This window comes from Bos javanicus, chromosome 8 (genome assembly GCF_032452875.1).
Source record: "Bos javanicus breed banteng chromosome 8, ARS-OSU_banteng_1.0, whole genome shotgun sequence".
In the NCBI taxonomy this organism is placed as follows: Eukaryota; Metazoa; Chordata; class Mammalia; order Artiodactyla; family Bovidae; genus Bos; species Bos javanicus.
This window is the reverse complement of record NC_083875.1, coordinates 61,239,363-61,265,174: the sequence shown is the minus strand read 5'-3', so window position 1 is coordinate 61,265,174 and position 25,812 is coordinate 61,239,363. Positions and strand designations below refer to the sequence as shown.

The 25,812-nt window shown below is 42.1% G+C and overlaps 1 protein-coding gene across 3 annotated transcripts in view; it reads right to left on the bottom strand.

Moving 5' to 3' along the window:
• Positions 1-17,388, bottom strand: part of MELK (maternal embryonic leucine zipper kinase) — an 88,000-nt gene extending 70,612 nt beyond the window's left edge. The window contains exons 1-3 of one of the 3 annotated variants that reach the window (XM_061425675.1): positions 14,224-17,388; positions 13,526-13,686; positions 12,952-13,419 (exon numbers count right to left, since the gene is read on the bottom strand). The gene's annotated coding sequence lies outside the window, so the exon portion shown is untranslated. Of the gene's footprint in view, positions 1-2,285; positions 2,459-12,951; positions 13,420-13,525; positions 13,687-14,223 lie in introns of those variants that run through there. The other 2 variants (XM_061425676.1, XM_061425674.1) reach the window with 2 other exon arrangements.
• Positions 17,389-25,812: the final 8,424 nt, after the last annotated feature.

Below are 25,812 nucleotides of genomic sequence, written 5' to 3'. Positions count from 1 at the left end.
GCTAAGAAATCCTTGGGATCCTAATGAGGGAGAAGAGAGTGAGAAGGATATTGGAAATGGAGGGATGTCAGGCTATAAATCTGTTTAGAAAGTTGTCTGATATAAAAGTAGGCTATCACATTCCTTACAGAGCAGAGCCCCAACTAATGGAATATTGGGGTATTCAGAACTCAGGGGTTAAAGAGGAAACACAAACAGATATTACAAAGTTTAAAAACCATGAAATGGAAAAAGTTCCCCAGTGGCCTAGTGGTAAGGATTCCAGCCTTCCACTGCTGTGGACCAGGTTCAATCTCTGATGGGCAACTGAGATTCTGCAAGCCACGTGGCCCAGCCAAAAAACAGACTAACAAAAGACCATGTGATGAAAATAGACAAAGGAAAAGAAACAGGTCTTAGGAAATATAAGACTGTAATTGCCACCATGCACATGCCTAAATCCCATACCAAAGACTGGGCTATTTTAAATTGCCACACTCAGAAAAAGAAAGCAATTGGTATGATGTTGGAATTGATTTTCCCAGATAAGGGATGTAAGAGCATCTTAATCAATGTCTTGATGGATTTTTCCCAAATGAGTTTTGAACTTTCAGGTTATGGCCTCCAGTCAACTAGCAGAGACCTGCATCGGTGTAAGACTGAATCACATACCTCCCCTTTTTTTCTTCCTTCCATTTTCTTATCTACTCCCTTCCCTCTAAACATACCATGTCTTCAGAGAAGTAAAACTAATGTGGGCCTAAATTATATCTATTTAATTCAGATAACATTATTTTTGCTACTGTATAAGAAAACTAGTATTTATACTGCAAACTGCTATAATGATAGCAGATTTTACTTGGCTTGTGGAAGTAGAATTGGTTCTAAATATTCTTAAGTCTCCTGTTTATCCTCTAGAGTTGGGAAATATAGAATAAGGACATGTGACTGGAGTTATCCAGCTGCTGCTAAAAGAGGTATATGATTAGTTAAATGTGGAAGGGAACCTCCCATCTGTGGATAAAGAAGAAGGAAACTAGACCCCAATCAGACACCTGATTGTCCTTCTGAATGTGACTAAATAGAACTGGAGCTATATCAAACTGTGGTCCTGAACTTTTCTGAGGAAACAAGGAATTGCCTAGATAGTGGGAGGAAGTTTATCAGTAAATTTTATAGGATAGCAACAAATTGGGGGCATTGTCTTACCAGCATAGTCTTCTTTGGGCAATGCTACTTCCTGCTGTGTAGTACATTTACGTTATCTAGTGAGCTTGGTAAGACACTGATGCTGAGGATATTTCAAATGAGAAGCAGCATACAGAATGTCTTACAATGTGACCTTGTAATACATTTAATTAACATCCAGTTCTGCTCCCTTGCAGAGGCTTCTGGGAGCACCAACAGAGACATTCATTCCCAAAGGCAGTAAGAGATTGATCTGATCATCTCCTTGGTCCACAGCAGATATACTGAAAGGATAGATCCACTGGTGAGACAAGCCCATGAAGGTGCAGTGAGGGCGTTTCTGATTTATCCCACACAGCACAGAAATAGAAACCAAAATATGAACAAAAAAGTGAGGAACACTAGTCTCTTAGCAAAACTCCAGGCACCTGTGATGCTGCCCTACCTTCCCCCTTTCCCTTTCCATTACCAAAGAGAAATAGCGATGGTGAAGCTCAATAGTTACTCATCCTAGGAATGAGAGAGGCCGGATCACTCCCCTGGGACGCCCTCCGTTGAAGTCTCCCTTTCCCTACTGGTCTTTCGGTGAGGGCCACTTCTTTTACTGCTATAGCATTCGGTGTATACTCCCCTTTTAGTGTAAGTCTCTTAAGCCACTACTTTGAGAAGGTGAAGGAAGAGGAAGCCTTTGGACTCTGAAAGAGGGGTGATAAGACATAACACATTTCCTTTTTCACTGAACTGCCCCAGTAAATTGAGTTGTACGAACAGAAACAACTTGAAATTCTTCTTTGAATGTGTTTCTCGGAGACCGCCAAGGTCGTGCAAACGTGGAATGGGAATTCACATCTATCCCTGCCTCCTAGGTGGCAAGCGCTTCCACTGCACACCTCATCGATAATCCGGAGGCGGGTACGATCACTATCCCCACTTACAGCGGAGAAAAACGCGGGTCGGAAAGGTTAATTATCTCATCCACTGAGCCGAACTCGTAAGACAGGGGCTCCAGGAAGTTCCGCAAAACTCCGGTGAGCCAGCAGCACACTGGGCCCAAGCCGCTGTCCCCCGCACTGCGCACTGCCGGGACCTCGGCCCTCACCCACGCGGGACAGACTGACCTGAGGGCGGAGGGCTGGGAGGGACTGAACCAGGCAGAAAGACAGACGCACTGGACTGCAATCCCGAAGAAAGCGACGAGTGCAGAAAGTTCCTAAGAATCTTTGGGATGGTCAGGTTCTGGCCGCTTCCGCCCGCCAAGGGAATCAAACCTCGCGCGCCGGAAGGGGCGGGGGTGCGGCGGGGGCGGGGCTCATCGGGGACGGTGCGGTCCCTGCGAGGCGGGGCGGGGTCGCTCGCCGGCCGAGAGGGGACTTCAAGTCTCGGTAGTCAACCTGGAGTGTGACTGAGGGCACGGGAAGATTTGCCTGGTGGCGTGGACGTACAGAGTTTCCACATATTTAAACTTTCTTAAGTTCTCTTTCCTAAAATTAATCTGCAGAGAAGTCACTAGTAGTGAAGGTTTTCATTTTCGTCCTCCTCTTGCCTCATGGCCCTTCTGTCATCCAGCGAAAAACAAGTATACCTCTGCCCTCTCCACATCTTACTATAAACTGTGTTGTCACGAAGAATGAAATCCCCAGGAGCCATTAGATAACTCAAGGTACCAGAGACACCAACCTAGCATCACTGTAAAGTCTTTCTAATACGTTTTACCGTTTGGTCATTATTTATGTGACTTTCACCCGATGTATGATTTACAATTGTAATGATAACTCGATCCTGACATTAAAAAAAAATTATAGCAAGAGGAAAGAAAAAGTATTAAGTGTAAATTTACACTCATGTTTTTAGGGGTTTCCCTGGTGGCTCAGACGGTAAAGAATCTGTCTGCAATGCGGGAGACCTGGGTTCGATCCCTGGGTTGGAAAGATCCCCTGGAGCAGGGTATGGCAACCCACTCCAGTATTCTTGCTTGCCAAATCCCATGGACAGAGGAGCCTGGTGGGCTGCAGTCCACAGGGTCACAAAGAGTCGGACACGGAGCGACTAACAGCACAGCATATTACAGTAAAGGATTTTCAAGCAAAAAAAAAAAAAAAATACACTAAGATAACATGTGTGGAACTGAAATATGAGTTAAAGGGAAAAGAGGGAAAATAAGCAAGTTAAAAAAGAAATCATATATTTTGTTTATTTTTTTAAATAATAGTATGTATCAAATAATCTGGTATTTCCAATCTTGGATATCTTCAAAGGAGTAACTGCTTCACTTTCTGAGGTTTATAGTGAACAGTTGTTCTAAAATACATAAATACAATTAATCCAAAAATTAAAATTTTTGTGGACTATGCAAAATCATGAGGAGAGCATGCGCTTTTCGGTGTTTACAGCCTCACCCCAGCCATTATGACAATACAGTTGAAACCTAAAGGGCTAGGTTTTAAATATGACACAGCTCTAAAAAGTTTGGAAGCCTTGTAAAGGCAGCTTTATGCAACTTTCACCAGGAATTAGGGTTAGCAAGATCGCAGCGATTCAGCGCTGCTAAGAGGGCACAGAGGGTCCTGGTCATCCAGCCAAGAGCCAGAACAGACATTTCTATGGTCCAGCAAACAGAGCGGTTCCTCGCTTCCCCACCTGCGCATGAGCAGTAGTCGCAGACTTGGAAAGATGGCGGAGGAGGAGCTAAGAGAGAAGATCCCTTTGGTTCTAGAAAACCTCCTGAAAAAGTGGAAGTTTTATCAGGTCCTCGGAGCCATCCAGGCAAAGCTTTTGCAAAAGAAGAAACAGAGGAATGGGAAAGAGGTCAAATTTTAGCGACTAAAATGATTCCTGCATGATTCCTAGCCGAAAACTGTGTGACAGGGTGCACCGACCACAGACAACTGAAAGTGAAACCTCTTGGCCTGAAAGTGCCAGGTAAACATTCTTTGGCCTTTGTTGTAGTCATCTAGAGGATTAATGGGGTGAGCTTACTGGTGCGGTGGACCATTGAAAGACAGCCTGAGTAAGATTTTCAGTGATGTCTTTGTGAAAGTATAAAACCATAAAAACACTTCCTATTGTGGAACCTCATGTGGCCTGGGGATTTCTAAATCTGAAGTCTGTTCGGAAACTCATCTATGGAAGTGAACACATCAGTCAGCTGAACCAGCAGCTGAACTAAACCCAGAATATCTGAAAGCACAGTGCATTTGGAAGCATGTGTTTTTGTTTTCTGAAATTGTTACCCAATATCTTCAGAGTTTATTTTCTCCTCTATCTTCAGAATCTGGAAGGGGAAAGTTCAGGGAAAAGATGGTGATATTGGCACCACAGTTCCAAGGAAAAATTCCTCTGTGTTTTCTGAGTTGGTCACTTTCCACCTCTGAGACCAGCCAAAGACTCATGCCATGGACGAGGGATGCTTTGTCACATCTTCTGTCCTGGGGTTAATGAATTAATACCTAAGCATGAATACAAGACAGCAGTGGACCAACCCCAGGGGGCGTACTTGAACCTATAAGAATGCCATGGTAGATTACTGAGTCCCTGTGCCATTTATGACTCAGGAAAATGCCCACCATTTAGTTCTGCTGGGCTTCAAGATGGAATTTTCTGGTTTTCCTGATGGTTTCAAAAACCCAAGTCAGGAAAGAGTGAGTCATTTTCTTGGTTTGGCATGGATGAAATTAGCACCAGTTGGTCTTTCAGGCCCCAGACAAGCAGCACAACTGGACCCTTTTCTTGTATATTCTAGAATCCAGAAGTATTGCCCTCTACCCTGCAGGTCGACCAACACTCGTGGAGATGTTAGACCTAAAAAGGGGGTCTGATCGTGCTTGTGTTTGTCATTGATGTCCATCCCTAAACGGGCCTTGCCTCTGTTCCTGTCACTCAGTTGCTTCAACTTGCCATCTAACTAGGTGGCGAGGGTGTGCCAGGCCAAGCTTAAGAGCTGAAAACATGCTTAACTACTGTGTCCCCTGGTCCTTTAAGATTAGCTCTGCTGCCGTTTGGGTTCATGGAGCGCTCAAACGTTTTAGTACAAAGTCACACTGCTAGCTACCTGACAGGTCAATAAATGGAGAGATGAGTTGCTGGGACAAGGAATGGGGACTTTATTCAGAAAGCCAATAAGCCAAGAAGATGGTGAGCTTGTACCCCCAAAAAATTGTCTTGCCTGAGTTAGAATTCAGGTTTCTTTTATACTGATAGGCAAGGCAGTAAAGTCAAGTATTTCTGGGTTCCCATCAGCCTCCAGAGGGGCTGTGTTAGTTGTTCACAGGTGGGCCTGGTCAGCAAACAAAGGTTGGAGGTATTAACAGTGCCTTAAAATGTGTCCGATTATAAGGTAATTATGTTGGTTGCCCAAGAGTTAACCTGCCAGGATTACATGTTATAGATGTTACTCTTACACTGTGAAGCATTGTGAAATCAGATTACTTTAAAAATGATGTATCAAAAAGTCATGGGAAAAGAGCAGTTGCAAGCGTGAAAGTCCAGGGTTTATATCCTGGATCTTATACTAAATATGAGAATGTTCCCATTCTTAACTGTAAAATGGGGTTAATATAGTCTAACCTGTCTGCGTCATATGGTTACGAGTACTAAGGAAAATAACCATTTTTAACTTAAATTTCTACATAAGTAAAGGAGGTTATAATTAAAAGTATGGTGTGAAAAATTAGATATCTACTTAAAAGTTTTTCAAAATCATATTGAGTGTGCATATTCAAAAGCATTTGAGTGTTGCTGAATTAAGGAGAGTAATTATGCTGCAAGAGGAAAGGGTTCGGTGCAGGGAGGCAGGGCCTGAGCTGTGGGACCTGGCCTGAAAGAAGTGTCTGCCCCTCTGTCAACCTGTTTCCTCAAATGGACAGTAAGGAGGTTGGATATGATTTTGCTGCTCCCTGTTTCTTGAGCCACTAAACGGGTGGGTCAGGCTATTTGGAGTATAACATCTCTACCAATAATAATACCATTAGCAGCAATAATAAAACCCTCTACAATTTTTTGAATGATTAATATGCATGTATATGCATTATCTCTATAACCAAATGCCTGTCCCTCCCACATGGGGTAATTCATGCTGTTCATTCTATAATCAGTCACCAGAGTCTGCCCTATGCCTCACCCTGTTCAGGGCAATGCCTGAGGAAAGAAGAAAAGACAGATGGCTTCTGCACAAGGAAGCTCAAACACAGAATTGCCAGATTCATAGAGCAACCACCTCTAACAAAGGACCAGACAGAAATACTAACTATTAATACAAGTGCACTCATTCATGCTGGTTCAAACTCAAAATGAGGAGCAATTATTTCTAACCAAGGGACTGAAATATTTTGTACTGGAGTTAGGCCTTGGGGGAAAAAATAGAAAACTTTGAGGAGGGAAGAGTATTCCCCAGGTGGGGAATTCTGTGTGCAGAAGCACAGAGGCAAGAAAACACAAGTCTCCTAGAAGAAAGTTATGTTGGATGGAGTTCAGGAAACGGGTGTGGCAGGAGAGGAAGAGCCAGTAATCAGGGAACTCTTGGTGAAGGGCCGGCCTTGTGTGCCATGCTTGAGTCCGGAGGGGTGCTAACCAGGAAAGAGAGATGAGCAGTTGTACATTTCAGAGAAAGCCCAGGCAGCCACTCTGCCCACATTAGAGTATCCGTGCCTGGAGGCACGGCAAGAGCTGTGCTTCCCTGGTGGTGGAATGAATGCCTGATTGTCAGCACCATTTGTGGCTGAGTCATCAGTGGGGACTTCAATGGAAGCAAGGTCCATTCATTACACTGCTGTTTCTCTTCTGAAGTGGTTGAGGTTAGCACACCTCAGGCTACAAATCATGCCTTGATTCTTATATCCAATCCAAGAGAAAATGGGAAACCACACAAAATTCAGTTTGGGGCCATCATTCTGCTGAAAGAGGAGATAGCTCCAAAAAACCTATTAAAAATACTTCAGGAATTTGAATGTGAAAACTACTTTGGGATTTTGTTAAATTTCCTAATTTTGATAAATTGTGGGTGTGTATGAGAATGTCTTTGTTCATAGGAAAGCATGGTGGGAAGATGATGGTGGTGACAGGACAAAATGTAGAATTAGTGAATCTGGGGAAAGGGTATATGGGAATTCCTTGCTCTGTTCTATTCTTGCAACTTTCTAATAACTTTGAAATTATTTCAAAATTATAAGTGACCCCAAAATGTCAACAGTGCTTCTTTTTTTTCTTATTATATATTTATTTATTTGGCTGCACCAGATCCTAGTTGCAGCACTCCAGATCTTCAATCTTCATCTGCAACATGCAGGATTTTTTTTTTTCATGCAGGATCTTTTAGTTGGCATGCAGGATCTTTAGTCACAGCATGCAAACTCTTAGTTGCAGCGTATAGGATCTAGTTTCCTGACCAAGGATCAAACCTGGGCCCCCCCTGCATTGGCAGCACAGGGTCTTAGCACTGGACCACCAGGGAAATCCCAGGAATATGTTTCTTAATTCTGTTTATCCTTTAGCACTTACCACAGGGTCTTAAAATTACTGTAATTAAAAATGTTTTATCACTTTCTTTTAATATTAAAAAAAGATTTAATGTACATACTTATTGATTGATTTGGCTGCATTGGGTCTCCATTGCTGCACATAGGCTTTCTCTAGTTGCGGCAAGTGGGAGTTACTCTTCTTTGTGGTGCTCCAGCTTCTCTATGGGGTGGCTTCTCTTGTAGAACCTGAGCTCTAGAGCACAGGCTTTAGTAGCTGTGGTGCATGGGCTTAGTTGCTTTGTGGCATGTGGGATCTTCCTGGACCGGGGATCGAACTTGTGTCCCCTGCATTGGCAGGCGAATTCTTAACCACTGGACTACCAAGGAAGTCCCTACAATTTTTTTAGCTCTTGAATTCCATTCTCTGCTAGACAGTGTACTATAGGTTGTATATACATTATTTCTAATCCTGCAGAATGAAGTGAAGTTACGAAGTGAAGTTGCTCAGTTGTGTCCGACTCTTTGCAACCCCATGGACTGTAGCCTACCAGGCTTCTCAGACCATGGGATTTTCCAGGCAAGAGTACCAGAGTGGGTTGCCATTTCCTTCTCCAGGGGATCTTCCTGACCTAGGGATCGAACCTGGGTGTCCCGCATTATAGGCAGATGCTTTACCCTCTGAGCCACCAGGGAAGCCCAATCCTACAGAATAGGTATTCTTATTCCCATTTTACAAATGAGGACACTAAGGTTCAAGAAGTTTAGATATCTGATAGGAAAGAGTCAGGAATCCAAAGCCCAGGATTTTTCGGCTATAATTCTCAGTTAATTTTTGCTGAATGAAATTTGAGAGAAGTTTGAACGTCAGGTGCCATACAAATACAAGAGACTTTATGAATTACTGAGAATGATAATGAACACTCTGACCTAAAGAGCACCTTCGTCAATAGGCAAAGTATTGGTGGGATACTACGTAACCAGTTTTTCAAAAGAATTCGGTAAGTATATTGCCATTAGGGTCACTAGATAAAATTGCAACATACTGGAGACATATTTACACTTTAAAAAATCCATTATTTATCCAGAATTCAAATTTAACTGAGCATTTTGTATTTTTATTTGCTCTATCTGGCAACCCTAAGTGCCATGAAATGATGTCTGTTTTTTAAGTAAACAAAATAAGCTGCTTACTTAAACAAATTGTACAGTGCCGTTTGTATTTAGAGAAATGTGTAAGTATAGAAAAATGTCTGGAAAGTTATACGTTATAGTGTTAATGTTCTCTTCAAAAAATGGAATTAGGGTAAGAGATACATGGAGCACAATCTGTGGGAAGAGACACGGAGCTTCCATGGCCCCTCCAGGACCATCAGCCTCCTGGCACCTTGATGTGTTCAGCAGCTTCTGTGAATGCTTCAGCTAGGGTTTTTGATAGAGGCTTTTCTATGTAGATATGATTTATTAAATTATTGACCACTAATGATTAGCCCAACCTCCAGCTTCTTGTCCCTTCCCTGGGTGTTAGGAGAGTGGGGTTCAAACCCAATCCTCTTATCACATGGTTGATTTTCCCAGAGGAAACCAGTCCCCCATCCTTAAGAGCTTTTTAGGTGCCTCCAGCCACAAGTCATCTCATTAACATACAAAAATACACTTACCACTTCAGAGATTACAAGGCTATTAAGAGCTGTGTGCCAGGAAAAGAGGAAGTGAGGAAAGCAGACACCAAATATATATTTCTTATTATGTCACACACATTGCCACACACACTGGTAACGCACAGTGGTATGTCACACACAGTGGTAACATTTTGCAAAACAAATTCATCCAAGCTGTCACATGTATCAGTGGTACATTCCTTTTTATTGCCAGGTAGCATTCCATGATTGGATGTGCCACAATCTATTTAACCATTCACCTGTTGAAGGACATCTGGGATGATCACAGTTTGGGGCTATTAGCTCCCTGGTGGCTCGGTGGTAAAGAGTAGCTCCCTGGTGGCTCAGTGGTAAAGACTAGCTCCCTGGTAGTTCAGTGGTAAAGAATCTGCCTACCAGTGTAGGAGATACAGGTTTGATCCTTGGTCCAGGAAGATCCCACATGCCACAGTACAACTAAGCCCATGCACCACAACTGTTGAAGCCTATGCACCTAGAGCCCATGATCTGCAACAAAAGAAGCCACTGCAATGAGAAGTCTGTGCACTGCACAGTAACCCCCGATGACCACAACTAGAGAAAAGCCTGAGAAGCAACAAGACCCAGCACAGCCAAAAATAAAGAAAATTATTTTTTAAATAATTTTATTAAAAAAAAATTATAGGGGCTTCCCAGGTGGTGCTAATGATAAAGAACCTGTATGCCAAGGCAGGAGACGTAAGAGACATGGTTCAGTCCCTAGGTCAGGAAGATCCCTTGGAGGAGGGCATGGCAACGCACTCCAGTATTCTTGCCTAGAGAATCCCACGGACAGAGGAGCCTGGTGGGCTACAGTCCATAGGGTCATGACTGAAGCGACTTAGTACATGTTTAAAAAAAAATTTTTTTAATGTTTATGAATAATCTTCTGTATGAAGTAACAGAAAAATCCCTGTATGTGAACAGTGGTTTCAGAGCTAGATTATCCTCTCTGAATAGTCTGCACTCCCAGAACCTGGGAACCTGGGCAGGAACTCTTGCTCTGATTGGAATGAATAGGATTTATGAAAATCACCAAAATTTAGAAATCTTGCCCACTCAAGGCATTAAATTGTGTGTGTTGCCAACAAAATAAAGATAATTTCCTCAGATCTTTACCAGGAGAACAGAAACCAGCCAACTAAGACGGTCACAATGATCAGAGAAACACTAATCCAGGAAATGTAAATAGTCAGTGACAAAAGTGGGAGAGGAGAAACAAAAGTAAAAATAAATGAATGAGACTTAATTAAAATCTTTGCACAGCAAAAAAAAAAAAATCTATCAACAAAGCAAAAAGACAGCTTACTGAATGGGGGAAAATATTTGTAAATGATATGATCAATAAAGGGTTAAGATCCAAAATATATTAATTACTCATACAACTCAGTATCAAAAAAACAACCTGATTAAAAACATAGGCAGAACACTTGAATAGACATTTTTTTCAAAGAAGACATACAGATGGTCAATAAGCACGTGAAAAAATGTTCAACATTGGTAATCATCAGAGAAATGCAAATCAAAACCACAGTGAGATATCACCTCACACCTGTCAGAATGGCTATCTGCCAAAAAACCCACAAATAGCAAATGTTGGTGAGGATGCAGAGAAAAGGAAACCCTTGTATACTGTTGGTGGGAATGTAACTTGGTGCAGCCATTGTGGAAAACAGTATGGAGACTCCTCAAAAACTCAAAGTAGAACTACATATGATCTAGCATTTCCACTCCTGGGTATATATCCAAAGAAAATTAAAACATTACTTCAAAAAGATACATGAACCCCAGTGTTCATAGCAGCATTATTTACCATAGCCAATATATGGAAGCAACCTAGATGTCCATCAACAGACGAATGGATAAAGATGTGATATATATAATATATATATGGTAGAATATTACTGAGCCATAAAAAAGAATGAAAAGTTGCCATTTGCAACAACATAATGGACCTAGAGAGTATTATACTTAGTGAAATAAGTCAGACAGAGAAGGGCAAATACTGTATGACATCGCTTGTATATGGAATCTAAAAAATAAAATCAGTGAATATAACAAGAAGCAAACTCACAGATAAAAAGAGCAAACTAGTGGTTACCAGTGAGGAGATGGAAGATAGGGGTAGGGGATTAAGAGGTACAAACTACTATGTATAAAATTGGCTACAAGGGTATATTGTATAGCAACATGGAATATAGCTAATATTTTCTAATAACTTTAAGTTTTGAATTTAAATCTCCATTCTGCCAAAGTAGCAGAAACATAGTCTTTTAGAATCCACCCTTCAGTTTCTCCCCATCCCATCAAGATGATGGAGGTGAGCATCTGACCTTTGGTCACTATGACAGCCATGACAGCCTTGGTCATCATAGTGACAGCCATGCCAAGTGACTGTCACTACTGTTCTCCTTCCTGAGAGCCAGGGCCTTCACCCCAGAAGCTCTTTTCCCCTTTGTGCCATCTAACAGTACGGGAATCAGGCTGCTCCCTCCTCCCAGACTTCAGCTTTGCCTCTTGGGGCTCTGTCCAGAAGGCAGGTCTTGTCTCTTGGAATGCCACCAAGATCTGAGTCATCAGGACTTCCCCTTTGTCTTTTCTTTCTTCCAGCCTTAGGGAAACCTCGTCTCTGTTTGAGGGAGAGGTTTGCAAAGCCCTGCTGTCTCCTGCAGAGGTTTTATCAATTCTTGAAGTCTTCTTTATGGAAAGGCACACATTTTTGGACACAAAAGCAAGAGACTCCTTTGATTTTTCTTTCATATCTATCACATTCCTTCCCTAGAGACATAAACAACAAAAAAGGGCAGCACTTTGAGTGAAGGAGGGTGTTGGGGGGATGAGTTGAGGGGAGAATAGTAAACCACATGGAGAAAGGAATATTGTTAAACATCACAAAAACGTTCAGTTCAGTTGCTCAGTTGTGTCCGACTCTTTGCAGCCCCATGGACTTCAGCATTCCAGGCTTCCCTGGCTATCACCAGCTCCCAGAGCTTACTCAAACTCATGTCCATCGCATCGGTGATGCCATCCAACCATCTCATCCTCTGTCACCCCCTTCTCCTCCCACCTCTGATCTTTCCCAGCATCAGGGTCTTTTCAATGAGTAGGTTCTTTGCATCAGGTAGCCAAAGTATTGGAGTTTCAGCTTCAGCATCAGTCCTTCCAGTGAATATTCAGGACTGATTTCCTGTAGGATTGACTGGTTGGATCTCCTTGCTGTCCAAGGAACTCTCAAGAGTCTTCTCCAACACCACAGTTCAAAAGCATCAATTCTTCGGTGCTACAACTCTCACATCCACACATGACTACTGGAAAAACCATAGCTTTGACCAGATGGACCTTTATTGGTAAAGTAATGTCTCTGCTTTTTAATATGCTGTCTAGGTTGGCCATAGCTTTTCTTCCAAGGAGCAAGAATCTTTTAATTTCATGGCTGTAGTCACCATCTGCAGAGTTGGCTCGTAACAATTCAATACATAAATCATAATGGAAGAGAATATAAAAAGAATATATATACATGTGTATACCTGAAGTCACTTTGCTGTACAATAGAAATTAACATTGTAAAACAACTGTACTTCAATTTTTAAAATAATTTTTTGAAAAACCTCAGTGCATTTTAAATGACATGTAAATGAATGAACATCTACACCTACCAAGGAAAGAGTGATCTTGCATTGTCTCCCAACTCCAGTTCAGCTGCAGCACTATGTGTGCCTGCGATCATGGCCATCAGAAGAACAGATCATCCGGAGGGTCATCTTCAGTAACCAGAGCCCACAGAGCAGCCTTCTCAAAATAGCTTTAACTCTCCACTCAGAAACTATTCATGCCAGCCAAGATTCCCAGAATCCCTGAAACTGGGCTGTAGTGTGGAAAGCCCAACCTGTTCATTCTGAGGAATATTTCCAGGTTCAGGTGAGGCAGCAGATCCAAGGGCAGAAAGATTCGGGTCAGTACACTGGGACCAGATGGGCTGCAGCTGAGGCACTTTGGCCTGTCTTCTTGGCCTCTATTGTGCACTCAGTCCTCTGCAACAGTCATTGTGGACCCCTCCTTGTCATGAGCTCATCACAGCAGAGCTTCCTTCACTCTGCCTCCTCTGGGATGTATGTAGATCTGAACTGAAGGACAGGGAGAAGGGCTGTGACTAAGAAACGTCCATGGCTGCAGTAAGAAGGCTCATTGACAGTCTTTCTAAATCTCCAATCCCGTAGTCATGATACTCACCCTGCCTTTGAGAAGGCCATGCAGAGCCATCAGGGGATCCTAGTGAGCTCGCATACCATCAACCTCCAAGTCCAGAAGGGGCTGCACCAGGCCTGGAGCCTTCCGAATCAGGGCCTGGACTCTAAGATTCTGCAGTAGGCCAGGCGTGTGCCGAGTGCTTGCTGTGTACAGAGACAGGGGTGAAAGTGAAACTGCTCACTCATTAACACACTCAACAAATACTGCAGAGAACACATAAATGATTTCATTTCAGATTGTGACATTTGCTGACTAAGAAGACTAAGTAGGGAGAGGGAATAGAAAGTGATGCAAAGAGAGAATTGCTCTTTTGTTTTTATTGAGATATAGTTGATTTACAATGTTAGTTTCAGGTGTTCAACATAGTGATTTAGTATTTTCACAGATTATACTCCATTAAAAGTTATTAAAGATAACAGCTATAATTCCCTGTGCTATACAGAATATCCTTGTTGCTCATCTGTTTTGTAATAGTAGTTTGTGTCTCTTCATCTCACATCCCTATCTTGCCCCTCCCTCCTTCCTGCTCTCCACTGGTAGTCACTGGTTTATTTTCTGTATCTTGAACCTGTTTCTGTTTTGCCATATACAGCAGCACTGTTTGCTATAGCCAAGGAATGGAAGCAACCCAAGCGTCCATCAACAGACAAATGGATAAAGAAGATATGGTGGGGACTTACCTGGTGGTCTAGTGGTTAAGATTCCTAGCTTCCAGTACTAGGGGTGCAGGTGTGATCCCTGGTCAGGGAACTAAGATCCTACATGCCTCACAGTGTGGCCGAAAAAAAAAGATGTGCTATATGCATATACAATTGAATATTAGCTGTAAAGTAATAATGAAATTCTGCCATTTGCAGCAGTGTGGATAGACCTAGAGAATATTATACTTAGTGAAATAAGTCAGAGAAACACTGTGTGGTATCACATGTGGAATCTAAAAAATAAAAGAGACAAATGTGTGTAGCAAAACAGAGAGCTGCTGCTTTTGATAAGGCCATCCAGAAAGTCCCCTCTGAGGAGATGACAAGAGAGTGGAGGTGAGAAGGGGAAGAAATAGAGCCATATGAAGATGGGAAAGAACATTCCACACAGGGGGAACAACAGAGACAGGCTCCGAGCAGGACCAAGCTCAGCATGTTCAAAGGCCCGTGTGGCTAGACAGAACAAGAGCAGAGAGGCTGGCAGTTAGGTAGTGAGGTGGGGCCACCAGATTGCATAAGGCCCTGAAGTCCAGTGAAGTACTTCAGACTTCACTGCAAGTGTGATGTAAAGTCATGCTTGGAGAGTGATATGACCTGATTTACAATTTTTAAAAATCAGAAGGCAGCTGTGCAGGCAATCAACTGGATATATTTTGAATATATCCAGTGTCCCAAAAGCTTTTCACCATCCATTACTGTTGCTCAGATCCAAGCCACTATCATCCACTTGGACAGCAGTAGTGGTCTTTCTTGATAGGTCTTACTGCTTAAACTCTTACCCCTTCCAGTTGATCGCCTGCACAGCTGCCTTCTGATTTTGGGACGCTGGCTATATTTTGAAGGACTTCCCTGGTGGCTCAGACAATAAAGTGTCTGCCTACAATGCGGGAGACCCGGGTTCAGTCCCTGGGGTGGGAAGATCTCCTGGAGAAGGAAATGGCAACCCACTCCAGTATTCCTGGAAAATCCCATGGACAGAGGAGCCTGGTAGGCTATAGTCCATGGGATCGCAAAGAGTCGGACACGACTGAGTGACTTCACTTTCACTTTCTATATTTTGAAAGAGGAAACTTTTTGAAGAATGAGGAAACAAGAAGAATCAAGGATAACTCCAAGGCTTTTGAGCTGAGCAACTGGTTGAATCGTGATACCATCAACTGAGATGGTTATATATAGGGGCGGGGTGGGAGGAGGTCTGGAATCAAGAATTCTATCTGAGGCTTGTTAATTTTAGAACGACAAGTAGGCAGCTAGATACGTGATTCTGGAGCTCGGGAGATAGGTTGAGACTACACACAGGCTGGAGAGTCATTGTGCAGAGGTGGTATTTAAGCTCCAGAGCTAGATGAGATGAGTAGGAAGACAGTGGAGATGGAGAAGAGGCTTGTGGATTGCACACCAGGACATGCCACCACGATGTGGTCAGAAAGACAAGAAGTGGCTGAGAAGGTACGAGGACAAGCATATGGTGACTGGGAAGCCTGGGGAGGAAGTGCTTCAAGGAGTGCATCAAAAGCTGCTGGGAGATAAAAATAAGATGGGAATGGAGAGTTAACCTTCCTTAGGGAAGGTGGAAATGGTGGTAACCTTTCAGAGAAGCGCTAGGGAGCTTGCCTCACTGAAGGAGCCGAGAAGAAAATGAAAGGTGAGGATGTCGATGAGTATGAGAGAGTCCCAGCAGGAAGCACAGGCCCGCCAGCTGGGGGGTTGTAATGAAGATGCTCTTTACTGAGGTAGGTGGAGTAAGCATATTAAAGGGGAAGCTGAGACCCAGCAAATAGAATAGTGAGAAGCTGAAGCCTAAGGAGCAGGAGAAGAAGATTGTATTAACTGAAGTTGGGTGAAAAGCCGTGGAAGAGGGGCCACGTGGTGCAGAAGTTGTAGTTGAGGGAAGCAGCCCTTGGAAACCGTGAGGTGGGGGAGAAGCACAAAGTATAAATTGGGGTGAATTCAATTGGAACCCAGCAGGAAAGGCAGCCTGGGGATAAAATCCACAGAAACCAGCTTCCTGGGGCAGGGATGGGTGGAGAGAGAATGGAGGAGAGGTTGGGAGGGGAGCTGGAAAAGAATTAGCAGAGCTGTAAGTTGGGGAAGGGAGAGGACAGCAAGTACAGGTGACTTCAGCACAAACCAAAAGAGAATGTGGCAAGGTACATAAATGTTAAAGAGAACAGTGTAGACATCAAATCCCAGCCTCACCACTGTTTTGCTACTGACACAATGATGGACTTTCCTGGCCGTTGTGAAAATTAAATGAGATCGTAGATGTAAGGTTCTTGGGTTCAATGAAGTGTAGCTATTATGACATGCTATAAACATGCTACAAAGATAAAGCATTAATATCATGTTTAAAAGTGTCATGTTTAAAAATCCCAGTGATTTAATGTAGGTTCAAAAGGAGGAAATCATGTCCTGCCTCTGGGATCTCTGCCTAAAATTGTGTCTCTTGTTCTGCAGCTATGCGTGCTGCTACCGCCTGGTGGCAGCATGCCCCAATCATGGTTTCATTATTTGAAGAGCCGACTCCTTTTGAAAGGTTTGGAACAGAAGGACAGCCAGACATTATGGATCTCCTGATGAAGCGCACAGCGCCACCTCTGAAGCAGCCTTGCCAAAAAAGCAAACCTGAGTCCAAATCAGGCTCTAGATCCAACTCCCAATTCACAGAAAATACAGGAAAGAAAGAGCCATGTTAATCAACCTCATGAGGATGCAGAGCAGCAAAACCGGAGTATGTAAATCTCTATGGGACAAACACCTTGGTTTCTTTAAAGGAAAAAAAAAGTGAGGAAGGAGCAAGACTGGAAGAGGAATCTTCCAATTAAGAGACTGAAGAGACAAACTTAACATGTCACAGTAAAGAAGCACTAAGGGAGATATGAATGCTGAGTGGATTTCGGGTGATATTAAGTAATCACTGTTAATTTTTTGGGGGGGGAGAGTATTGATTTGGTAGTTATATTTTTTCGAAGGGAGTATTTTAATATCTTTTTAGAAGATACATAATGAAATATAGGTGTAATGATAGAATGTCTGTATATACTTCAGAATAATCTGTAGAGGGCAAGGGGAAGAAGAGATGGATGAGGAAGTGAAAACAAAATTGAACATGAGTTAATTGCTATTGAAGTTAAGCAGAATACCTGGGGGTTCATTATATCCTTGTGTTATGGGCTGTATATCTGTGTCTCCCCAATATTCTTATGTTGAAGCCCTAAGCTTTATGATGTAATAATGAAGAAGTATTAGGGGATCATGAGGATGGAGCTCCTATGATGGCATTAGTGCTCTTTCAAGAACAGGAAGAAACACCAGATCTCCCTCTAGTGAGGGTACAGAAAGAAGGCAGCCGTCTGCAAACCAGGAAGAGGGCCCTCACCAGAGCCTGACGATGCTGGTGCCCTGATCTGACAGACTAGCCTCCAAAACTATGAGAAATAAGTGTCTGTTGTTTACGCCACCCAGTCTATGGTGTTTCATTAGGGCAGTGCAAACATATGGTAGTTGCGGTCAGCAACATGTCAGTCACAGGGAAGCTTTGTAAAATGCAGAGTCTCAGGCCCCACTCCAGATTGCTGAGTCAGAATTGCAGTTTAACAAGCTCCCCAGGTGAACCATAGGGACACTTAATGCTTAAGAAGCATCAAATTACATTCTTCTTTCTACTTGTATGTGTTTGAGATTTCCAGGTAAAAATATAAAAACTAAGAAATTATAAAAAGAAAATGTGTACTGTATAGCAAGTATTACATCAAAGATGCTCATTAAATATTTGTTGGGGTGAGCCAGATGCTGCTCAGATAACAAATGTTTCTAATTTTCTTATAAAAAATATGTCACAATTTCAGTGTGTTATGGTTAAAAATACAGCACATATCAGTATATTTAACCTTTGCAAAAAACCTCTAAAGTAACCTTTTTGCTATAGATTTCAGCGGTGAGTTAAAATAAAATTTAGAGAGAGCAAGTGATTCATCCAAGATCTCACAGGTTCTAAGTGGGAAAAACCAGGACTTCTAACTCCAAAACCCTTTCTCTTTCTACCACTACACCATAATTCTAGGAATTGAAATGTTTCCCGGGCTTTTGTAGTTTGTTTTTATATAATTTGATTTGGGTTTTGGTCTTTTATATGTCTGTTTTTGAAGTTTTTTTCTTATAATAGGGCTTGTTGGACCACAGTTATTTTTACTCCCCCCTATGCTTGCTTTCTCCTGACACTCTGCTGGGAATATAATGCAGCTCCGGCTTTTCAATCTTTCTTTATTCAAGAGACAATTACCTCAATCCTTAAATTTATCTCATTCACAGGATCTTGAAATTTTAGGATTAAAATGACTAAGTTATGAGAATAACATCAATGTTTCATGAATTTTTCTGTGTGTTGAAATCCCCTGGGGAACTTTAAAAATTCCAGATGGAATTAGTCTCTGAGGGAAGGACCCAAGCACAAGTTCCCCAGACAATCCCAGTGGGCAGTCTAGTTTGAGAACCAGTGACCTAGCTATTCTCATTGGAAGCAGTGCTACCTAAGAAACATTTCAGAAATTTGTGGAGAAATTTTGACTGCCAAAATATTAAAAATGGCTAAAATTTAAAATAAGTGATGGTGAGGATACAGAGAAAATGGATCACTCACTCATACATTGCTGGTGAGAATGTAAAATGATGCAGCTGCTTTGAAAAATAGTTGGACAGTGTCTTTTAAAATCAAAAATGGACTTAACATGTGACCCAGCAATTTCACTCTTAGGCATTTATCTCAGAGAAACGATTATTTATTTTCACACAAAATCATGTCCATGAATGTTCAAATGTTCATAGCAGCTTTATTCACAATAGCCCTAAATTGGAAACTGCCCAAGTGTCTTTCAACAGATGAATGGTTAAATAATCTGTGGTACATCCATACCATGTGGGATGGCTAATTTTATGTGTCAACTTGATGAGCCACAGGGTGCCCAGATTAAATGTTATTTCTGGATGTGTCTGGATGAGTTAGCATTTGAATTGGTGGACTCAAAGCAGATTAGCCCTCCCCCCCAACTCCCCTGATTTGCGTGGGCACCATCCAATCCTCTGAAAGCCTAGACAGAACAAAGGCCGCGGGAAAACGAATTTGCCCATTATTTCCTGCATCACTGCTTGAACTGCTGAGATGTCTCATCTCATCTTCTACCCCTGGACTAGGATTTACACCATCAGCTCACTTCTCAGGCTTTGGGACTCTGACTAAATTATACCCCTGGCTTTCCTAGGTCTCCAGTTTGCAGAGTGCAGATTATGTGCCTTCTCAGCCACCATAATTGCATGAGCCAATTCCTCAGAATAAATCACTCTCTTTCCATATTATATATATATACATATATATATGTATATATACATTACATATACATATACATTATATATATGTATATATATATAATGTTTTTTTTTCTTTCTGTATCTCTCTGCTGCTAAGTCACTTCAGCCGTGTCCGACTCTGTGTGACCACATAGACGGCAGCCCACCAGGCTCCCCCGTCCCTGGGATTCTCCAGGCAAGAACACTGGAGTGGGTTGCCATTTCCTTCTCTAGTGCATGGAAGTGAAAAGTGAAAGTGAAGTTGCTCAGTCGTGTCCGACTCTTAGCGACCCCACAGACCGAAGCCTACCAGGCTCCTCCGTCCATGGGATTTTCCAGGCAAGAGTACTGGAGTGGGGTGCCATTGCCTTCTCCACTGTATCTCTCTATCTGTATGTATATATAGAGAGAATGAGAGAGATTGTGTTCTGGGGAATCTGGAGATGTGTGTCCTGGCTGAATTTCAGGATTGATGGGAACCAGCAACTGCTATGTAGTGATCCCTGGCTCTATGAAGGATGGGGTCTAATGTTATCTTATCCCTCTTATCCCCACCTCACCACTCTGTGTTTCACATCTCACAGCTAGACCTAATTTAAAGGATAAGCTCCTAGACTTCAAACCAAGGCCTTAATGGAATGAGACTTTGCGGGGAGGGTGTGAGTCTGTTTTACATGTGGGAGAGATATGAATTGTTGTGGTCAGAGGAGTGACTGGTAGATGCTCTCTGAACATGGCTTTCATTCATTCCTTTCCTCCCTGTCCATGCATGCCATTCCTCTATCAAGAGGTAAATTCTGCTTCCTCACCCCTTGAATCTAGGCTGGCCTTCAGACTTGCTTTGGCCAAAAGAATATGGCAGAAGTGTGTCACTGGGCCAATACTTTAACAGAACTGGCTTGATGCCCTCTTATAAGCCAGCCACCATGTAAGAATGAGATTCACCTGAGACCACCATCCTGTGAAGAAACCTTTTCTCACAGGAAACCCAAGGAAACCTGGAGAAAGACTGTGTGGAGGAACACTGAAGCTGCTTCAGATGCCCAACTGCCAGCTGAACGCACCTGAGTGACCCAGCTATTGTCATGAAGAACAGAAGCACCACCCAGCCAAGCCTGGACTTAATTCCCGACCCATAGACTCATGAGAATAATTTTTTTTTTTTTTACTTTTTAATTTAATAAACTGGAAGTCTTACAATTGGAAGCAGAGGAGTGTTTTCTTCCCCTCCAAGAGTCCCTTGGAGGGAGATCTCCACTTACACTCACTCATACCCTCACACACTCACACTGACTCACTCACAGTTCCTGGCCAGAACCCAGGGATGGGAGGTGGAGACCTGATCACTCGCCACCTTGAGGTGGCCTTGAGCAGGTCCCTATAGTGTCTTCCACTACCTCGACGCCACTTCGCCCAGCCCTTGGGACATTCAGAGCATGTCCTCATCCTCCTGGACCTTCGCTATGAAATGGGTAGGGATTAATGTGTCCATTTTGTAGACAAATAAAACAGTCTTTGAGAGTCATCTGCTCAAAGCAGCTGAGGCTAGAAAAGGGAGTCTGGACAAAGCAAGATGGGGATGAGATTTAAAAGTGTAAAGATGAGGAAAGGAGTGGGAGAGTGTCATTGCTAATCCTCTGGTGGACTGTGTTCTCAGACCTCAGAATAATATATTATTGTTTTAATCATTGAGTTTTGGGGTGTTAGGTAGCAAGAAATAGCTATTCTCAATGGCTCGAGGCCTCCCTTGCTGAAAAGCAAATACTATTACTTTAATAAAAAGGTACGGGTAAAAATTTTCCAACATACAATATATTATATGTTATAATATATATATATATATATATATATATATATATATATATTATTAGGAGGCATATAATATATTGGGAGGTTTCCAGGTCAAGATTGGACTCCATTTCAATAGATTCATTCCAGAGTGGGAAACCAGGTACACAACTGGAATTCTTGAGAAAGACCTGCCAAGGGGATTTGTTCCACCTTATGAAATTCTTTTGGCCACTCCCATGACTGTACTTTGTACCAGACCACCCATGTGGATATGCCCATCTCTTTGCAAGCCTGCCTGGAGAGGAGACAAGCCACAGTCACATCAAAAGTACTAAGAGCTGAGAAGCCAAAGCCACATCAAAAAGCTCTGAGAACTAAGTACTCCTGAGTCCTCTCCAAATCACAGTACCGTCCAGGACTATGATAGCCAGAAAGGGAATTCCTCAGTTTTCACTGCTCTGTAGTAGCTTTCACCTGGAAAGAGAAGTGACATCCATAACTAACTAAGAAATAGCCACTGTGAAGTGTTCTTGGAGAATTGTGTGGATATGCAGATAAATAATGCGAGGACTAGCTGTGTGAACTGGGAAACCTCAGAGAGAATCCTGCCTACAGGATTCCTTGCAGTCTTTACCTCACTTGTGATGGTAGTTTGCTGCTGCCTACATGGAAGGTCTTCCTTCCCCCTCACTCACCTTCCCCATCTTACAGTGATGGTGAACAGCAGTTATCCCTAGAAAGGCACACCCACAGCCCAGTGAACGCACAGATATAAATCTGTGGATTGATCTGTCCCAAGAGGGGAGAAAATGATGGGAAAGCAGCCCCTCCCTAATGAAACACTGGAAAATATCAGGCTGGCAAAACTCCAGTGTCAAAAATATCTCTAACGTTTTACTCACCTGCACAAATACTGTAATGCTTTTATAGAAATTCTAAATATTTTTTTGAGGGGGGGGCAAATGACTGTGACTTCTTTCAAGTTAATGTTATTGCTACTCTTTCAAAAATGCTTTTTAAAAAACAAAGCTAGACTATTTACATTGGAAAATTTGAAATACATGCAACAATGGACCAGAATAGTATAATGAACCCATACACTCATCAACAAGCTACAACACTTATCACCTCATGGTCAGTCTGGTTTCATCTGTACGCCTGCCTAGTACCCTTGCCCGGATATTATATCTTTTCATATAAATATTTTAGATTTCTCTAAAAATGAGAATTATTTTTAAACCATAACCACAATGCTATTCTCACATGTAAAAATGTTTATAAAACTTACTTAATATAATCAAATATTCAGAGTGTGCATTCCCTCAATTGTCTCATTTTTACCAGTTTGTTCAAATCAGAATTCAAAGTATAAAGATCTATGCTTTGTAATTGGTGGCAAGTTTCTTAAATCTCTTTTAATATATAGGATCTTTCTTATTATTTTTCTCTTGTGATTTTTAATAAGAAATAGGACCAAGTATCTATAGTGTTTGTAATCAAATCGTCTTTTTGAAATTGGCTAACATGACAATTTTTGAAATTGGCTGACTTTTGGCTATATGTCCACCACAGAGAGTCAAATGCCTCATATGCCCTGCTTATGTCACAAGGGTGACAGTTTGATACTCCTGCAGTTTGATACTACAATCACAAGGTGCTTTTTGGAAGAGAATCTGAGGTTTTACTGCTGGATAAAAGAGAAGTCTCTATTTTGGTGGGTTAGGGAATTAAAACTTCATAGTCCTAACCTCTGTCTGGTAAGCATTCCCTTCTTCCCTCCCTTCTCGCAGTATAGGTGCTACAAATAGCAAGGTCTTGTTTTCAATTCAGAGTCTGGGATCCGAGTTCCAAAATAGTTCACTACCAGCTGACTGCATAGGATCTTGAACTTTCCCCCAGAGTAGTCCTCATATCCCCACATTTCCCCTAAACAACCAAACAACGTTTATTAAGGAGACGGCAAGTAGAAACCTCAGTTCTCAAATATATGTTTCAAGAAATGAAACTTTATTCCAAAGACATACAAAGGGCTAATAGGTCAATGAAAAGGTACTCAATCTCACTAATCGTCAGGGAAACGCAAGTCAAAACCTCAGTGAGATACCACCTTACCCCTGTTAGGATGGCAACAGGGAGGCCTGGCGTGCTGCAGTCCATGGGGTCGCAAAGAGTCAGACACGACTGAGCGACTGAACTGAAAGTGAAGTGAGGGTGTGGAAAAAAGAGAAAACTTGTATACCGTTGGTGGGACTGTAAATTAGCACAGTCATTAGGAAGTTCCTTAAAGCATTAAAAATTGAGAATTCTCTGGCAGTCCAGTGGTTGGGACTCGGCACTTTCACTGCAGGGGCCCAGGTTCAATCAATAGTGGGAACTAAGATCCTTCAAGCTGTATGTGATGGCCAAAAAAATTAATTTTACCATATGATCCAGTAATCCCACTTCTGAGTATATAGTCAAAAAATTGAAATCAGGATCTAAAAGTGGTTTCTACAATCCTGTGTTCATTGTAGCATTATTCACAATAAGCAAGATATGGAACCAGTTTTAATATTTAGGATTTTTCTTATTCTTTTTCTTTTGTGATTTTTAAAAAGAAACAGGTCAACAGACAAATGAATAAATAAAATGTGAGATATATACATATACATATATGTTTATTTATACATATAAGTTAACCCTTAAACTTAGATTTTTTTTTAATAAATATGTTCCATAGTACTGGACTTTCCTGGTGGCTCAGTGGTAAAGAATCCACCTGCCAATTCAGGAGAGGTGGGTTCAATCCCTGGGTTGGGAAGGAAATGGCAACACACTCTATTATTCTTGCCTGGGAAATTCCAAGGACAGAGGAGCCTGGTGGGCTACGGTCAATGGGGTCACTAAAGAGGTTGCTAAGGAGTTGGACACAACTGAGCAACTAAACAACTACAATCACAGTACTACCTGATATGTGGTTGGTTGAATCCGAATGGACTCTCACAAGGAGGGCTGACTATAAAGCTATATGCATGTTCTCAACAACAAGAGGGTTGGTGTCCTTAACATCTGCATTGTTCAAGTCAGCTCTATAAAAGGAAGTATTATTCATCCATAAAAAGAAAGAAATCCTGCCATTTGTGACAACATGGATGAACCTGGAAGACATATGCCTAGTGAAAAAAGCCAGACACAGAAAGACAAGTACTGTATGACCTCATTTCTACTGAAATCTAAAAAGTTCAACTCAGAGAAGCAGAGAGTTGAATGGCTGCTGCCAGGGGCTGGGGGTAGAGAAAAAGGGAAGATATTGGTCAAAGGGTACAAACCTTCATAACTGATGAGTAAGATGAGTAAGTTATGGCAGTCTACCATATAACATGGTGACTATAGCTAATAATACTATAATACTATGAGGAGGGCTTGGCAACCAACTCCACTATTCTTGCCTGGAGAATCCTGGTGGGCTACAGTTCGTAGAGTTACGAAAAGTTGGACACAACTGAAGCAACTTAGCACGCTGCTGCTGCTGCTGCTGCTGCTGCTGCTGCTAAATCGATTCAGTCGTGTCTGACTCTGTGCGACCCCATAGACGGCAGCCCACTAGGCTCCCCTGTCCCTGGGATTCTCCAGGCAAGAATACAGGATTGGGTTGCCATTGTCTTCTCCAATGCATGAAAGTGAAAAGTGAAAGTGCAGTCACTCGCACACATGCACTATAATACTATATTGTATATTTGAAGTTTGTTGAGTAGCTCTTAAGTGTTCTTACCAGAACAAAAAAAGGTAACTATGTGAGGTGATGAATGGGTTAACTGTGGTAATTGTTTAACAATGAATACGTAAATCAAATTATCACATTATACACCTTAAATATATATAATTTTTATTTGTCAGTTATACCTCCATAAGGCTTAGAGAAAAAAAGGAATTTATTTTTTCTGGACCTAAGTTCTGTTTTTTTCTGTTGTTTGGCAAAAGCCACTCTGTCACCTGGGAATCCTGCATCTTTCCTTTTCTAAATGTTGCCATCACTGATATGTGTTTCTCCCCAGCTGAGCTTCAGTCCTTGTCCCATGTTTGTTATCACATCTTCCTTTGACCCCAAGCATGTGACTTTAAACTCAGCTCTCCTTCAGCTACCTCTGTGCCTCTCTCAGGTCAATGGGGATCAGTCAGCATCTCAAAGCCATGCAGAGTCACAGGGACTTTGAGCTGCTGGCTGAAGCCCTGCCTACCTAGCTTCTCAAATTCTTTGGTGCTTTAGCACCACCAGAAGGGCTTCTGAGTCAGTGAGTCTAGAGTAAGGCTGAAGAATTTACAATTTGAACAAGCTTCCAGGGGATGTTGATGCTACCCGTATGAAGATAAGGCTCTGAGAACCAGGGGCCTGGACTTACTATGCGGTGACTTATTTTCTAGTTTTACCCCTTTCTGGGGCTCTAACCAGTAATG